At 47.0% G+C, this 11,390-nt stretch overlaps 1 long non-coding RNA gene across 1 annotated transcript in view; it reads left to right on the top strand.

The window, feature by feature from the left end:
* Positions 1-263: 263 nt before the first annotated feature.
* LOC144491329 (uncharacterized) overlaps positions 264-11,390 on the top strand; it is a 29,921-nt gene continuing 18,794 nt past the window's right edge. The window contains exon 1 of the long non-coding RNA XR_013497431.1: positions 264-380. This is a non-coding gene — a long non-coding RNA (uncharacterized LOC144491329). The remainder of the gene's footprint in view (positions 381-11,390) is intronic.

The raw sequence follows: 11,390 nt of genomic DNA, 5'->3' as shown, positions 1-11,390 counted from the left end.
CACAGTTTTGCTGATGCAATATTTTGTCTTTAGCTTCTGGCAATAAATGACGACAAAACGATCGAAGGAGAAAGCGACGGTGAGCCAGATGGAACAGTCTATGTATACACGTCGCAGTACATTGCGGAAAGTACACACATGAGTCATGTCCAGGAAGCACAGTGGGAAATAATACGAATTGATTCTTCTCAGTAGGACCTCCATGATAATGACCAGTAGATCCGCTGCTGCCATGGTTACCAGCAAGTGGTGCAGGTGGAGAGGCCACACTTCTCTTGGGACAGGATCACAACCGCCAGTAAATTAACTGCGTGTGAGAGAGAGAGGAGAGAAAGAGACTGAACATTAATAATCTCCAATGACGATGTCTGACCCAGGGTGTAAGTACAGGATCTTAGCTGGAAATGGTCTGGGGCGGGGGTCATGCGTCTGCATGTGGAGGAGGGAGGCAGAATGGAATTGGAGACGGAAATCTGACCAGATGTTTCCTCACCAGGCCCCGCACCCCACAGACTTCTGTGATTGACAGTTGTAATCATAGAACCACGTCCCACCCCATACCAAATTCTCAGCCTCCGAGGTATTCAGTCCTGTCACAGGATTGTTCCACATCACAGATTTAGATATTTTCCAGGGTCAGAACTTTCCCAAGATTGCAGCATCGATTAGATCCGGCTGCTCTTACACATTATTTCCCTGCCCACCCATCAAAACAGGTGTCCCGTGATCAGAAGCAATTGCTGAGCACTCTGATTCTGACCAGATTCATCCCGTTCCAAGATTCATCATTTTCTCATATTTACCAGGTTTTCAACAGCCCAGGTTACGAACCTTCACCGAGTTCAGACACTCACCGTGTTAGAACTCTCACCAGGTTTGGTCCCTCACGAAGTTCGGAGTCTCCCGGAGTTCAGATCTTCACCAAGTTCAGAGCTTCACTGAGTTTGGACCCTCACCGTGTTCAGATCTTCATGATGATCGGACCCTCAAAAGGTTTTGGACCTCCCGGCTTGGACCCTATTATAATCCAGGTCAGAAACTGCAAACAGCTTCATGAAGTCAGCCTAGGTCATAGGTTTTGCACTTCGAATTCTGAGACGGGTAAGCGTCAGATTTTTCACTCCAGGGATTGTTCACATGATGCACTATGAAACTTCAACCAAACAACGTTTAGGAAAGAATACAGTTAGCATATCATAAGAAAATTAGCAATAGCTTCCACCAATTCCAAGCAACAAATAAAAACGATCCTGATATTGTCTATACTTTAAGAGCTCAATGTACTGTTCCAAACAAACGAATACTCTTTACAAACAACCTATCGTCAGATTTATCGTCAGAAAATAAGAATGCACACGTGAATGTGTAACTCTGCAACACCTGCTCTTATTTATTCATTTGGAAAGAGAATAGACTCTCTGACTTCCCAGATTTGTAGCGACCTGGAGGTAGATCCAGTGCTTACCTCTCGCCAGCAAACCACGAACAGCAAAGCTTTCTCTCCCGTAAGGCAAGAAAACGTGCTTCCAAATAGCCAGCAGACTTTCTAATACCAGGGAGAGAGACAAATTCACTGCATCCAGCCTGAAGTCCAAGCACCTTCTTACTCGCCAGCAACAAAACCTCAAAGTAAGAGCACTTGTGCGAAAGAAAAAGAATGCTGCCCCACCTGACTTGTCAATCATTCTCCCTCCAAAAATTCAAAAGTGTTGCAAAGCTCGTAAACTTCAAGAAAATGCACGAGGCCAAGATTAAAAATAAACATCGCCACGTTAAATCATTTAGGGTCCAGAGCAGGCAATTAAGAGGCAACTAATCGGACAAGTTGGCAACAAGTACAAAAGGCCCTCTTAAAAGAAGTGCAGAGAAGTGTGATAAAAATATATTTATTGAAGGCATAATAGCCTCACAACCTTCACTCGCATCGAACCCTCACCAGGATTAGACCATCACCGAGTTCAGACCCTCACCGAGTATAGACCGATACCAAGTTCAATCCTCACTGAGTTCAGACCCTCGCCGAATTTGGACCCACACCGTGTTCAGACCCTCACCGAGTTTGGACCCACACCGTGTTCAGACCCTCACCGAGTTTGGACCCACACCGTGTTCAGACCCTCACCGAGTTTGGTCCCACACCGAGTTCAGACCCTCACCGAGTTTGGTCCCACTCCGCGTTCAGACCCTCACCGAGTTTGGACCCACACCGAGTTCAGACCCTCACCGAGTTTGGACCCACACCGAGTTCAGACCCTCACCGAGTTTGGTCCCTCACCAAGTTCAGATCCTCACTGAGTTCAGACCCTCACCGAGTTTGGACCCACACCGTGTTCAGACCCTCACCGAGTTTGGGCCCACACAGTGTTCAGACCCTCACCGAGTTCAGATCCTCAACGAGTTTGGACCCTCACCAAGTTCAGATTCTTACCGAGTTCAGACGCTCACCAAGTTCAGATCCTCACCAAGTTCAAACCCTCACCAAGTTCAGATCCTCACCAAGTTCAAACCCTCACCAAGTTCAGATCCTCACCAAGTTCAAACCCTCACCAAGTTCAGATCCTCACCAAGTTCAAACCCTCACTAAGTTCAGATCCTCACCGAGTTCAAACCCTCACCAAGTTCAGGACCTCACCGAGTTCAGACCCGCACCAAGTTCAGGACCTCACCGAGTTCAGACCCGCACCAAGTTCAGGATCTCACCGAGTTCAGACGCTCACCAGGTTTGGACCCACACCGTGTTCAGACCCTCACCAAGTTCAGATCCTCACCGAGTTCATACCCTCAACAAGTTCAGAACCTCATCGAGCTCAGACCTTTACCGAGCTCAGAACCTCGCCAATTTCAGATCCTCACCAAGTTCAGACCCTCACCAAGTTCAGGTCCTCACCGAGTTTGGACGTTCACCAAGTTCAGAACCGCACCGAGTTCAGACCATCGCCGAGCTCAGAACCTCGCCGATTTCAGTCCCTCACCGATTTCGGACCATCACCAAGTTCAAATTCTCACCGAGTTCAGGCCCTGACTACATTTGGTGTCTCACGGATTGTAGTCTCCCCAGTTTTGAGCTCTCCCCAGGTTTGGACCCTCTCACCTTTGCTCTTTTTCCAGGTTTGGAGCATTCCGTAGTGTGTTTCCTATACAAGTTCACGTCAGAAGGAACCTCACCAAGTTTGGACCACAGCAAAGTATTACATCTGACATCGTTCTACAGTTTTGGACCTAGTGAAGATTCTGCCATTCCACAGGATGTGCTCCCATCCAGGACCCTATCACTTGCAGGATCACTGCTTATTCCAGATTTGGCATGCAGCCAAGGATTGTTGGAGAACCACAGCTCTATTCCAAGTCTTGCACAGAATCTTCGGGTCCAGATCCGGACAAGACATGGGCCTGCGTTCACATTGGACATTCTCCTGCGATCAAACATGCAATAATATACAACATACTCTCCATCATCTGTGCCACTCAGTGTCAGACACCTTCCTTCCATCAGAATGCCCACGGGGTCAGTTCTGTTCCCTGGGTTCTGTTGATCTCTCCCAGCCCCTTGCTGGGATGGGACACCCCACACCCCTCACTATGATTTGGGTGAATTTCATCAGTCTTTGGATCACACCCTCTCCCTCTCAAATCTCAGGACTCAGAACTCAATCAAATATAAGACACCGCTCCTTCTGAGGTTGGGAAGCAGGCATTCTCGCCACAAAGGTGTGAAGTGCCAGAACAGAATAACAGAGCATGAAAAGGGAAGAGAAATGCAGAAAAGGGTGAAGGCCCCAGTGACCTGGAAATGGGTGGACAGTGGTTTGTGGACTAGCCCGAAAGGTCTATGTCAGTAAGGGATCCACCAATGCATTAAGACCACTCCACACCCTTTCTACTCTCAGTGACTCTGGTGTAAATAACCTTCATTCCGAAAACAAATCATTCCAGAAATTCAGAGCGATGGATAGAATGAGAACATTGTACTCGAGATGTTGAGTTGCCCAGGAATGTTCCGTACCATGACATATTAAATCCAGCCTGACCAATTACCGCCGCATCAGCCTATTCTCGATCATCGGTTAAATGATGGAGGCGCTTATCAAGCGTGGTATCTAGCAGCACCTGCTCATCAGTAACCTGCTCACTGACGCCTACTTAGGGATTCGCCAGGGTCACTCAGCTCCTGACCTCATTACAGCCTTGATTCAAACATGGACAAAAGAGCTGAATTCCAGAGGTGTAGTGCCTGGGTTCAATTCCCGGCTTGGGTCCTTGTCCGTGTGGAATTTGCACGTTCTCCCCGTGTCTGCGTGGGTTTCCTCCGGCTGCTCCGGTTTCCTCCCACAGTCCAAGAATGTGCGGGTTAGGTGCATTGGCCATGCTAAATTGCTCCTTAGTGTCCCGGGATGTGTAGGTTAGAGGGATTAACGGAGTAAATGTGTGGGGTTGTGGGGATAGGGCCTGGGGTGCGATTATTGTCGGTGCAGACTCGATTGGCCGAATGGCCTCCTTCTCTACTGTAGGGTTTCTATGATTCTATGAAGTGAAAGTGACAGTCCTTGACAACAAAGCAGCGTTTATCTGTGTGACATCAAATACATCAAGCAAAACGTGAAACAGGAAGTAAAACATCCACTTGTTGGAAACATAACTTATTAAAGGCATGGGCGGCATGGTGCCACGGTGGTGAGCACTGCTACCTTACAGCGTCAGGGACCCAGTTTGATTCCTGGCTTTGGTCACTGTCTGTGCGTCATTGGGTCACTGTCTGCACATTCTCACCAGCCAAGAATCCCCCTGGCCCGCCATGCGAACTGTAGCGGGCTTTGTTGGGAGGGGGGGGGGGTGCAGGGGGGAAGGGGGGGGGGGGGCGGGAGGGAACCATTCAAAAGTCTTTAACCTCGGGGCGCGATTCTCCGGTTTTGAGGCGAGCGCAGTTGGAAAATCCCACCGACTGAGTCTGCATGGCTTTCATCTGGGAACTCGGTTTCCTTCCACAGTCCGAAATCGTGTTGTTTAATTGCATTGTTCGTGCTAAATTCACCATCAGTTTCCCGGAATAGGCACCAGAGTGTGGCGACTGGGGGATTTTCACATTCACTTCATTGCAGTGTTTAACAGAAGTCTATAGTGACATTAATAAATGCACGTTAAACTTAATACATGGAGCAATAAAAACTTGTTGTGGTGGTCAGGGTTCAATCCTATCATCTCCAGGACATTGTTGCAGGACTTCCACAATATTCAGCCTCAGACCAACCATCTTCAGTTACTTCATCAATGACCTTCCTTCCATCATATCAGAAGTGGGAATGTTCGCTTATGTTTGTGCAATGTTCAGCACCATTCGCACCTCTAAGATACTGAGACATTCCATGCCAAAAATGCAGTGTGACATGGACAATATCCAGGCAATGACCTTCTCCAACAAGGGGAGCCCAACCATTGCCCCTTGAGTTTCAATAGAAGGTAGAACATAGAACATTACAGCGCAGTACAGGCCCTTCGGCCCTCGATGTTGCGCCAATCTAAAGCCCCTCTAATCTACACTATTCCAATATCATCCATATGTTTATCCAATAACCATTTGAATGCTCTTAATGTTGACGAGTTCACTACTGATGCAGGCAGGGCATTCCACGCCCTTACGACTCCCTGAGTAAAGAACCTACCTCTGACATCTGTCCTATATCTATCACCCCTCAATTTAAAGCTATGTCCCCTCGTGCTAGCCAACACCATCCGAGGTAAAAGGCTCTCACTATCCACCCTATCTAATCCTCTGATCATCTTGTATGCCTCTATTAAGTCACCTCTTAACCTTCTTCTCTCTAACGAAAACAACCTCAAGCCCCTCAGCCTTTCCTCATACGATTTTCCCACCAAACCAGGCAACATCCTGGTAAATCTCCTCTGCACCCTTTCCAACACTTCCACATCTTTCCTATAATACGGCGACCAGAACTGTACGCAATACTCCAAATGCGGCCGCACCAGAGTTTGTACAGTTGCAGCATGACTTCCTGGCTCCGAAACTCAATCCCTCTACCAATAAAAACTAACACACCGTACGCCTTCTTAACAACCCTATCAACCTGGGTGCCAACTTTCAGGGATCTATGCACATGGACACCCAGATCCCTCTGTTCATCCACACTACCAAGTATCTTACCATTAGCCCAGTACTCTGTATTCTTGTTACTCCTTCCAAAGTGAATCACCTCACACTTTTTGGAATTGCTATTGGTGAATCCCTTATTAACAACATCCAGGTTGTTTCCATTGACTCATAGAGTCATAGAGGTTTACAGCATGGAAACAGGCCCTTCGGCGCAACTTGTCCATGCCGCCCTTTTTTTTTAAACCCCGAGGCCAATCCCAATTCCCGCATTTGGCCCATATCTCTCTATGCCCATCGTACCCATGTAACTTTCTAAATGCTTTTTAAAAGATAAAATTGTACCCGCCTCTGGTATTACCTCTGGCAGCTTGTTCCAGACACTCACGACCCTCTGTGCGAAAAAACTGCCCCTCTGGATACTTTTGTATCTCTTCCCTCTCACCCTCAAACTATGCCCTCTAGTTTTAGACTCCCTGACCTTTGAGGAATGATATTGACTGTCTACCTTGTCTATGCCGCTCATTATTTTATAGACCTCTATAAGGTCACCGACCCCTCAGCCCCTATGCTCCAGAGAGAAAAGTCCCAGTCTATTCAGCCTCTCCTTATAACTAAATCCATCAAGTCCCTGTAGCATCCTAGTAAATCATTTCTGCACTCTTTCTAGTTTAATATGTTGTGGGAAAAATCCACCAGTAGTCAGACTTCGAGATTCAGAAAATACGATTTATTAAACGGAGCCCCGTGGAGAAAAGGCACTATGTTCGTAGAACACCTTTTCTCAATTGTATACCGGGAGCGGTTCAATTTTATAACCTTTACACAATGGGCACACCGGTGATTCGAAGATTATCACATTGTTTAAGTGAGTACAAGTATTTAACATTTCATGAATGGGTACATTTCCCCATGTTTACAAGAATACAAACAGGTATAGACATTTAGCATTTTATGAATGGGTCTATCAATGGCTAGTTTCGTCTTGTGCGGGTGCTAATCGGTTCCCTCGCATTCATATTTCCCGCCTTCCTCTAACATTAATCTAAGCTCTTTGTTTAGGGGTTTCCTTATCTGAAAGATGTTTCGACCCTTGGCTTTGGCTTCCTGAGGTGTTTGTTTGCTATGAGTCACTGTCTGTACTTTGTAAGTGGTTTGTCTGTCAGGATTCTGGCTTGACGTTATTTCTGAACAGCGGGAGCCTGTGGCTGTTTTTCTGGCTTCTTTCCCAGTTAACCCTGTGTGTGCCAGGCAGCCATTTCAGAATGTGCTTTCTTGTGCTGCCATTTTAAAGTGTGCCCCCCTTGTATTTTCCCCTTACAGTCCCTCCTGTTGGTCGGATTCTAGCTTGGACAATCCTCAGACCACCAATCATACATTCACATATACAGGTTCTCGTTCTTCTCTCCTTCTTTGCTTCTTTTGATGTCTTTATTTCTTCCAGTATCTTCATTTCTTCTGACGTCTTCGGGGATCTTCATTAGGGGTTCTTCTTCGATGTACACACTGGCTCCTGGCACAATTCTTGTCAACATTATTTTAAAACAGGCTTTAAGGCATCCCACAGTCAGACAACAGACAAGTATAATGAAAATGAGTATAATCGACCCATGTAACAGGTACGATTCCCAGGATTCTCCCACCAGCCAAGCCAGCCAACTACCTCCTCTTGTGGGTCCCTGTCTAAAGTTATCGAGTTGCGTCCTGATGTCATTGATGACTTGTGTAATATTGTAAGACTCATCTGTGACATGGGTTATGCATTTGTCGCCTATGATGGCACATACTCCCCCTTGTTGTGCTAACTGGTAGTCCACTGCGTATCGTGTCTGCTGCGCATGCAATCTTAACTCAGCCATTTCTTGGTTGACAGCCTCCAATGCTTTTGAAGTGCTGTTTCCCAGGATTGTTAGCCCACAAACAATATGGTTTCTATTCTTAGCTCCAATTACCCCGGCTGACCCTCCTAGAGATAAAGCTCCGAGGAACCCATACCCCAGTGAGAATCCCAGTGTACCCGGGGCTTCCCAGTCAGCGCAGAATTCCCTGCTAATAGCCCGGGTCACTATTCTCCTCCGAATGTACCCCTTCTGAGGGCATGGAACAGTCAGTGGCCCGATTGTTCCTACCGCAAAACGGTTTGGGAGGTTTGGAGTTTCTGTCATGTAGGTACCATTGAAGAGGAATACATACCCCTTCTTAGCCCGGTAGCATTTAGTGTCCCGATTGTGAGTTTGCTCATACTGCCAATTGTCAGTTCACTTAGCTTCCCGTTTGATCCCACCACCTGCTAAGTATCAAAGGGGTATGTCCATTTGGCTGAGCTTACGTGAGTCCCATTACATTGCCCGCAAATAAGCTGTCTTCCCGCGGTTATATTTAAACATTTTCGTTCGTCACAAATACAAATAATCCGTCCCTTGTTGATCCGACAATGTTGACGGACACACTGTGTCTGTACACAAGAATCATTCTTGGGGACTAAGGCATAGGCACATCCCCACCCCTGCCCCGTGAAACAAAGCGGATAGCTTGCAGTGTCTGGGCAAGCTTTTCCTCCCTCCTGTTGGGACCCCTTGCATGTAGGATTAGTGGGGTTTACAAGTCCTACACATCTCCCCTGTAAACCTCTTTTATATTTGCCAATTTGTCCCTTACAGGGTGTCTCTGATGTATCTACAGTATATAAGTCATGAGGGGTCCACCCAGGGGTGGCTACAAATAGGGCTTCTACAGATTGTGTTAATGGGTAACATACAGTTCGATTCCCATGTAAATGTATGTGGGCTTTGTAAAACAAGTTGTCTTCTAGCCCAGTCAGATTTACGGTTACCACAACACAAAATAATACAATTACATACGCGATTACATACATTTTCGCAACAGTTGTAACTTAATATTACACTTTTAATCTTTTACAGTTTATTTCGTTTATTAACCCGCGCACGCCGGCACTTGCTTGCAGTCTTTTGCCTGTGTTGAGGAAAGCAGTTCTGTTAGTTCATTGATTTAGCTACTTATCTCCCTTGTCTAATTTCAGCTGCGTCCAGTGCTTCCAGACACCTTTCCCTCTTATGTCTATGCAGGCACAGGTATCCCCACTAATTATAATTTCATATGGCCCATTCCACTTTGGTGCAAACCCTGGTTTGTCGGGTAGTGTTTTCACTAGGACGCGACTTCCCACTGTTGGGACGTCAGAGAGCGTTTCCAGCTCTCTCTCTGCGTCTTTTATTTCCTGATTGTCTTTTACTAATTTGCGCATCCCTTTTAGCTGGGTGCTCAGGTCCAGAACGTATCTCTTGATTTTATCTTTTAGTGGACCGACATCGGTCCCACCTGTTATGATGCTTTCTGGTAACTGCATCGCCCGTCCTGTCATTAGTTCATAAGGGGTTAATCCGGTGGTCCGGTTCGTGGTCGCCCTTAATTTCATTAGTATGGTGGGCAATACCTCTGTCCACCTTCTTCCTGATGTCTGCATGGCCTTAGCAAGTGCATTTTTTAGTGTTCTGTTCATACGCTCCACCATTCCAGAGCTCTGCGGGTGGTAGGGGATGTGAAATTTTTGTTTTATCCCCATTAATTGACACACTGTTTTTATTACCTTTCCAGTGAAGTGCGTTCCCTGGTCCGAATCAATTTGTAGGGGTACCCCCCATCTTGGGATTACCTCTTCTGCCAATATTCTGGCCACTGTGGTGGCCGTGCAGTTTGAAGTTGGGAATGCTTCCACCCACCGGGTGAACTGGTCTATGATGACCAGACAGTAAGTTTTGCCATGGGACTGTGGCAGTGGTCCTGTAAAATCCAGTTGTAGATGTTCCCAGGGTCCCTTGGGTCTCGGCTGGTGTCCCATTTTAATTTTTCTGGGTCTGCCAGGGTTGTGTTGCGCGCACGTCACGCATCGGTGACAGTGTCGGGCAATATCCTTTCCCATTCCCTTCCACCACCACTCCTTTCCGATATTAGTGATCATGGCCTCTCTACCCACATGTGAGAGTCCATGATGTAACTCCAATAGGGTGTTTTGTATGCACTCTGGTGCTATTACCTTATCTTCTCGTCTCCAAATGTTATCTGTCCCCTTGACTGCTCCCTGCGCTTCCCACTTCTCCTTTTCTTCCTTTGGAGTATCCTCATGTAAACCCTGAATGTCTACTTCGGCTTCTGTTGGTTCTATTGTTGCTATGGGTAATTCATCAATCGTTTCCTGCTCTAGGGCTATCTGTGCTGCCCTATCTGCGGTTTGGTTTCCTTTGAAATTTAGCCAGTCTGGGCTATCTCTTCCGGGTTCCTTCTGGTGCGCTTTAATTTTTATTACTGCGGCTTCTCTAGGTCTCTCGCTAGCTCTCAATAATGCCTCAATTCTCTGCTGGTGCTTGATAGGGGTTCCCCCTGTCGTTATGAACCCCCTCCTTCCCCAAGCGGTCATACAATTATGTATGACTCCGAAGGCATAGCGGCTGTCTGAATAAATGTTTACCGCTTTACCTTCGGACAACTCAAGTGCCTGGGTGAGTGCCACCAGTTCTGCCACTTGTGCAGACAAGCTTCCGTCAATTCTTCCTGACCTCACTGTTTCTAGCTTACTATTTACGACTGCCCATCCTGTTCGGGGTGATCCCTCCACATATTTACGTGACCCATCCACAAAGAGGGTCTCTTCCGCTGTTAGCAGGGGCATGTCCTTTATCCTTCCTTCTCCTTCTCCTGCATCCACATCCCCACAATTGTGGGGTTCTCCTCCATCTAAGATTCCTTCTGCTGGGTTATTTCCCGTATCCCTTATTATTGTTACGGACTTACTGGGAGGTAAGAGGACAGCTTCCCATTTAGCCCTTCTCATGTTGGAGACTGACTTTAGTTTTCCTGTGTTTAACATTTCCACCAAGGTGTGTTTGGTGTGAAGGATTATATTCCCTGTCATGATTACTGGTTCGCTAACCTTTACAGCCCATGTGGCGCAATCCAAGGCGGCTATGCACCTTGGCAGTCCAGTGACTACCGGCCCCTCTGCGGTGGAATAATACCCTATGGGTCTCCTTCTGTCGCCATGGTCCTGTGTCACTATTGCGGAATAGAACCCTTCCTCATTATTACAATAAATGTGGAAGTCTTTGTTAAGATCGGGTAAGCCTAGTCCGGGGGCTGATATTAGTTCTGTTTTTAATTTAGTGTAAGCTTCTTCTTGCTCGGGTCCCCACTCTACGGGGTCTAAAGCTGGCTTCCCCCCTTTAGCGAGTCTCTGTATGGGTTCTGCGAGTTTTGTGAACCCTGGGATGAA

This window comes from Mustelus asterias (genome assembly GCF_964213995.1).
Source record: "Mustelus asterias chromosome X unlocalized genomic scaffold, sMusAst1.hap1.1 SUPER_X_unloc_2, whole genome shotgun sequence".
Classification (NCBI taxonomy): domain Eukaryota; kingdom Metazoa; phylum Chordata; class Chondrichthyes; order Carcharhiniformes; family Triakidae; genus Mustelus; species Mustelus asterias.
The sequence above is the reverse complement of the archived record's forward strand: the minus strand, read 5'-3'. Positions and strand labels throughout refer to the sequence as shown.